Genomic DNA, 6,709 nt, shown 5'->3' with positions numbered 1-6,709 from the left:
ATATTGGAACATCTCCATAACAGAGAAGAACACCTTCATTGAGCATGTCTCCCAATGTTATGCCTCACTTAGTATGAATAATTAAGGCATTTTTGAACAAAATGATACATCCTTCAAAGACTCTATTGTGACTTTGACATATGTGTGGAAGATACCTTGCTGGAGTGAAATGGGTTTGGTCTACCACATCAAATACTTTCTGAATAGTGTAAAAGGGAATTCCTAATCTCTTTCTTCTAATTTAACTGGGGACCTAGAGGTCCTTTTACTATAGCAATGTGTAAAGATTAACCAGCTCACAGTGACAGGAAGTAGAAACCATAGAGACAGGAAGTGAGATAGGAGATGTTTATAAAAGGGGCTGAGCCTTGGTTGGTTGGCCTGTCAGTTGTGGACACTTAGGGCTGACATTGTGGGAAGTTGGCAGCTGGGCATGAAATGGTCCTTGAAGGTTGGTTCCTGGTGGTATGGATTGATGATTAGTTGGTGGTTGAGATATAGATATAGATATAGGTATAGATATAGATATAGATTCTGCCTTGTGAGCTGAGCTGAAGAGTGATCAGCTGGACCTTCTCTAACAGCAGTTATAGAGAGCTATAGGTATTTTTAGGTAGTAAACTAAATTGTTAATTGTTAAAAGCTGCTAGAAGTTTTCTTTTCTCTGGCTTAAAGGGATAATATTAAATTTACAACTCTACTATATTCTCATTAAAACTTAAATTATTAAAAGCTGCTCTCTTATTTTGTCAAACCCCTATTTTAAAAACCACAGTGTTATAAGTGTTGGTCAACACCCATCTCAAGTGGGATTGGTTGTATACTTTTTAATGTATTATCTGTTGGATTGTATACTTTTTATATAGTATCTGTTAGATTTAAATTGATATGTCTAGGTTCTTATTTTCCATAGAGTATAATTTTTATAAATTCCAAGATTTAGGACTGTATTATTTGTAATTGTAATTTGTCATTATTTGTAATTGGGGATTGTATTTTGTAAAATCAAAGTTTTTAAATCTTTTGAAAGTAATTTTAGGATTTGTTAACTCCCTGAATCAAGAAAAAATGAACTGTTTTAAGAAGATGCCATGGGGGGCAGCTGGGTAGCTCAGTGGATTGAGAGTCAGGCCTAGAGATGGGAGGTCCTAGGTTCAAATCTGGCCTCAGACACTTCCCAGCTGTGTGACCCGGGGCAAGTCACTTGACCCCCATTGCCTAGCCCTTACCACTCTTCTGCCTTGGAACCAATACACAGTATTGACTCCAAGACAGAAGGTAAGGGTTTAAAAAAAAAAAAGACACCATAAAGAAACCTACACTGCATTAGAAGATCTAAAGTAAACTGTGGGGAGCATTGATTGAATTGAAGGGTGATGAATGCATTTAATGAATGTAAGTTTCTTATGCCAGAGGAGATTGCCCCCTAATTGGCTTTTTGTCAATGCACCTACCTACCATTGGTTTTATTTTCTTTCTCTTTTATTTCCCTTTTGCTTATTATTATTTTAGTTTCATATTAGTTAGTGTAATATTATAGGCACCTTTAGCTAGATTTTTAGAAGTATAAGTTACTTATGTTTAAATGATCCACTGAGGAGACTAGTCTCCCAAAGGATCACAGGGAGAATTGTAAAAGGGAATTCTTAGTCACTTTCTTCTATTTTAACTGGGAACCTGGAGGTCCTTTTACCATAGAAATGTGTATAGATTAACCAGCCCACAGTGACAGGAAGTAGAAACCTTAGAGACAGGAAGGAGAAATCATAGAGATAGGAAGTGAGGAAGGAGGAGGTTAGAAAAGGGGTCGAGCATCTGTTGGTTGGCCTCTCAGTTGCTGACAGTTAGGCCTGTCAGTTGTGGACAGTTAGGGCCAGCAGCTGTAGAAAGTTGACTGCTGGGTGTGAGTTGGTTGCTGATGGTGTGGGTTGGCGATTGGATTGGTTTTGATTAGGTGGATTGGGTTAGAACTTTGTGGGGTGGTGGTTATTAACAGTAGTTATAGGCAGTTTTAGGATAACTAGTATAGGCATTAGGAAATTTCTTTCTCTACCTCTTTCCTATATTTCCCTCTTTTACTATATTCATTTTACTTACTATATTCTTTTATTATCTCTATTTTAATTAAACTAAATTGTAAAATTGTTAAAAGGTGCTAGAAGTTTTCTTTTCTCTGGCTTAAATAGATAATATTAATTTACAACTGCTATATTCTCATTAAAATTTAAATTATTAAAAACTGCTCTCTTATTTTGTCAAACCCTTATAATAGTCAGAGTAGGGTATTTTATATTTCAAATCTTTTAGACTACTATGTAACTGTGCACACTACTTTTTTCATTTTGTTTAGTCTTATCCAACTCTTAGTGACCGCATTTGGAGTTTTCTTGACAAAGATACTAAAACAATTTGTCATTGCCTTATTAAATTCATTTTATAGATGAAGAAACTGAGGCAAACATAGCTAGGTGACTTGCCCAAGTCCACACAACTAGTAAGTGTCCAATACTGGATTTAAACTTAAGTAGATGAGTCTTCCTGACTCTAAACCCATCGCTCTATCTACTGCACTGCCCACGTTCTATATACTGGAGAATATAATTTGCAGAAGGCTGCCAGCTCCTTTTTCAGACCTTCATTAAGCATGCTCTCAATACATACATAGATCATTTTCATAAAAATTTTATAGCAATGGGAAAACAGACATATATAGATTAGTAGTTATTAATATTTTCTTGGTCACCTGCCTTTTGCAATGATTAGATCTGACATATTTTCTAAGCTTTTGGTGGAAATCTACCCACCCTCTGATATCTTGAAAATCAATTTGTCAGTACCCTCAGAATCATTTTTCTCAACCCAGATCTCTTCTGTGTAACTTTAATATAGTGTGGCTTCTCTGCCCATCTATTTTCTTCTTTAGTGACACTTCCATTTTTTCATGTAGTTCACCTGAGTCTGTAAAGTTAGTTTCTGGTTACTTATTATTAAAGAGAAGATTAGAATTACAGATTGAAGTCTAATCAAGGCTTCTAGGCAACCAGATCCTTTGAGTTTTGTCTAGGGAGGGGAGGAACTGGGGAGGGGGGTGAAGAGTAGGAGAAAATTTTCCACCCAGTGAAATGTCTGTGTTGATTTCAAAGGCAGAAATGAACCCTCCTCCATGCAGTTCTGGTCCAGTGACACACAGCCTGGCCCAAAGTCAGGGTAAACTATTCAACCACAAAGTCTTCTCTCACTCCCCTGCCTCGATATCCTCCCATGAAGCAGTGTGATACACAAGGACTTTTGACTGAGAGAACAAAGATACCTGGAAAACTAATAAAAAGGGCTCTCTGATCTCCAGAAACTTAAAAGATCACTGAGGACCAGCTGCCCTAGTGATCGGCTATGAACTATGAATTGCTAAGAAATCAAGCCCCAAACTGCAGGAGCCTGCCTCCCCACCACCACAAGAAATGAGAGATCCAAATGAAAGGGAATTTCAAATGCTTGATGATCCAGGGGGAACTGTCCAGGGTGTCTACTAAGACGTAAGGGGTGTAGATAAAAGGCTACACACTCAGATATGCCATCCCTCATAAACTGATATGGAGAACAGAGGAAATTCTTATCATCATACGCTTCTGACCAATCATATGCTGTAGCTATGATGATCTCTGTATCTCTGTTGGAAAAAAAAAAAAGCATTAGAGTTGCAGATTAGCCTATGTAAACAAACCCATGGATAGGTTCACAAATAGCAGCTGAAAGTAGCCAACCAAATATGAACTATAAGTTCTCTGTTTCTTTTTTAAACTTTTACCTTCCATTTCAGAAGCAATATTGTGTATTAGTTCTAAGGCAGAAGGGTTAGACAATGGTGGGTGACTTGCCCAAGGTCACACAGCTAGGAAGGCAAGATTTGAACTCAAGACCTCCCATCTCTTAGATCTAGCTCTCAATCCACTGAACCACTCAGCTGCCTCTGGTTTTCTGTTTATTAAAGTAAAATAATACTAGGTTTTTATCAATCATGTTCTATTGAGACCAGGTAATTAGCAGCACTGTGATATAAAGAATAAAGAGCTGACTTCAACTCCTGTCTCTGATACATGCTAGTAGGACCCTAACTAAGCAAATGACTTAACTTCTCAATGGTCAGGCTAGTCTCTAAAATTATAAGTTGTGGAGATGATGCAAATTTTCTTTGGTACAGAGTTTCCTCAGCTGGAATTCTCTAAACCAGAGTGCCTGGTAATATTGGAAATGGAATCCAATAATAAATTAAGCATCATTGGTATATAATAATGCAGAAGGAAAAAAAGTCCCTTCTAGCCCTAAAACCCCATGAAGTATGGAGACCTTTAAGGTCACAAGGAATCCCAGAATATCACGTTACAATAAGGTCCTTCATATTCTACTGAAGGGATCTTTGTTCTGTCATTCATATGGACAAAAGTCAGCATGTCTCCCCTCAACTTGTCAAACCAAGAGTTCCTCCGTATCTCAGATGAATTGTTCTTTTCTCTGTTTTCTCCCAGGGCTTTGTTTTCCCTTAAGTCACCTGGTATGTCACACCTACCAGTTCAACATAAGATGGAGGAAGGAAAATTACTTTTCTCTTTTTGAGGCGTAGTATTAAAATGACCAGATTTCAGATACGGAGAGGATAATAAATCTAGTGACTGATCCTGAGAAAAAAAAGGAGAGAAGAACCCTTGATGCCTAGAAAGACAAAGTGAACACAACATGAATTGGGAATCAAGAGAGTTGGGTTTGAATTTTACTTCTTGACACTTGACAGTGCAACCTTGGGCAATCTAGTTAACATTCATATGCCTCAGTTTCCTCATCTGTAAAACAGAGAATAATACCTTTAGTATGTAACTCCTAAGGTTGTTGTAAGGATTGAATGAAATAATACACGGGTTGTGCTTTGTAAACTTACTCAATTGTCATGATTAATTTTCATTAGCAAAATTAGAAGCACCTGGTGGGAATAATCCCATATGAAAATAATGTATGAAACCAGAGAGGATCAAATCAATCAGGAGGCAGATACGATCCCCCAAGAAGCCTTCACAGAAAGTAGAGCTGTTAGAAACATCAAGACTGTGGTTTCAACAATATAAATATGACTCTCACCAAGATAATAGAAAATAGAGAAGGGGAGACAAAGATAAAAAGAACTTTGATAGAAGACAATGAATGATGCTCCCTGGATTCACTTTAATAAATGTGGTATCAAGAACAAAATGAGTCAGTAAGGGACATTGGAGGGGTCATATCTTCAGGAGGGACAGGAAGTCAGAGCTGAAGTGTGGCTATCATTATATGGCACTATAGAATAGTTCTTTCATACAAAAAATATTTGAGAGACATACCCTGGTGCATTTTTGGTAATAACAACCCACAGCAAATGCACTACTATACTAACCAAGACAGAAAGAAGGTGAAGGAGACAAGGGCATCCTTGCCTGTATCTCCCAGAATTCTCCTCTTTCTCTGGCTCCGATTCACACTGGACCAACCCATTGTTAATGGCAGAGTGTAACAGCTGAACCTGGGCTGCTGCCGGTGGCAACTGTCACAATTGGCTGTCCTAGAGTCATTGCGCTTCTGCTGTATAATTATTCAGTAATAGCCCATGAGGGTCAAGTGTGTCAGAAATCATGTGGCACACAGATGAGAGAAATAAGTTAAAAAAAAAAAGTGACTGCTTACAGTAAGTAAATCTGTCGAACAGGTCAGGTATTTTCTGCCCTCATAAAAAAAAAAAAAAAAACCATCATTAAGTAGTTGTCAGTTTCCCCAAGATCACTGTATTATGTATGTGTTGCAGGGCTACCAATTAGTTTGAACAAGGGCTAAAAATAAATAAATGATGAGGAGCTTTCTATTTTTACTCGGATAATTAGGGCTTGGATTTTGGGGTGGTGTGAAAAAACATCAAGGAGAATCTATAATACCATTCAAAGAAACCTAAGACCCCCTTTATAGATTCTCTTTCTCGTATATGTTTACAATTGGTCCAGCTCCCTCATCTGGGGGACCTGTCAGAGTCTGGGACCAGGGCCTCCGAGGTAGGCAGTTATTCACTGTTCATTAGTTTATTCTTTCTTAAGATCCTCTTATGTAACCGATTTGTTGGGCAATCGAACAGTCAGGTTGCCTCATGCGCCCACAGGCACGAGGAAGCCTGGCCCTACCTTAGATAAGCAGCCAAATTATTCTGGGTGACAGTCAGGGTCAGCTCTCTGAGAAGATGGTGAGGAGCAAAGTGGGGCCTCCTACGTTGGACCCAGTATTTTAGTTGAGAAGTTCCTTATACTCAAGCCACATAAGTGCCCCATTTCCTGAGCATCTGTATTTGGTGAGAACTGGAAACCTTTCTGCTTTCCCACTGAAGGCCTCTTGCTTCCTCCCTCTAAAGTCAAAAACATCATTGCAACATTGAAGGGGCCCAAAACAGCAGTTTGGTGGGTGGGTGGGGGAAGGAGTGGTGGGTAGGGGGTGAGCAGGGCTGCAGAGGGCTCCCAGGGTTTAAAGGAAAACTCACATTCTTCTGAGAGTCACTAGTAAACACATGCACACCTCATCCAACAACCACAACTAGGACAGTGACCTGGTGCTGCCAACTGAGGGGAAGAGGAGTGCAATAAAAGAAGGAGGCATCAAGGCATGGGGGGGGGGGGGGGGATCTATGAATGGTCTGTGAGAGGAGTTT

General features: G+C 39.0%; 1 long non-coding RNA gene across 1 annotated transcript in view; it reads left to right on the top strand.

The window, feature by feature from the left end:
* Positions 1–363: 363 nt before the first annotated feature.
* LOC103101671 (uncharacterized) overlaps positions 364–6,709 on the top strand; it is a 15,209-nt gene continuing 8,863 nt past the window's right edge. The window contains exon 1 of the long non-coding RNA XR_468950.2: positions 364–451. This is a non-coding gene — a long non-coding RNA (uncharacterized LOC103101671). The remainder of the gene's footprint in view (positions 452–6,709) is intronic.

The sequence above is a fragment of the Monodelphis domestica genome, chromosome 6, assembly GCF_027887165.1.
Source record: "Monodelphis domestica isolate mMonDom1 chromosome 6, mMonDom1.pri, whole genome shotgun sequence".
Lineage (NCBI taxonomy): Eukaryota > Metazoa > Chordata > Mammalia > Didelphimorphia > Didelphidae > Monodelphis > Monodelphis domestica.
The sequence above is the reverse complement of the archived record's forward strand: the minus strand, read 5'-3'. Positions and strand labels throughout refer to the sequence as shown.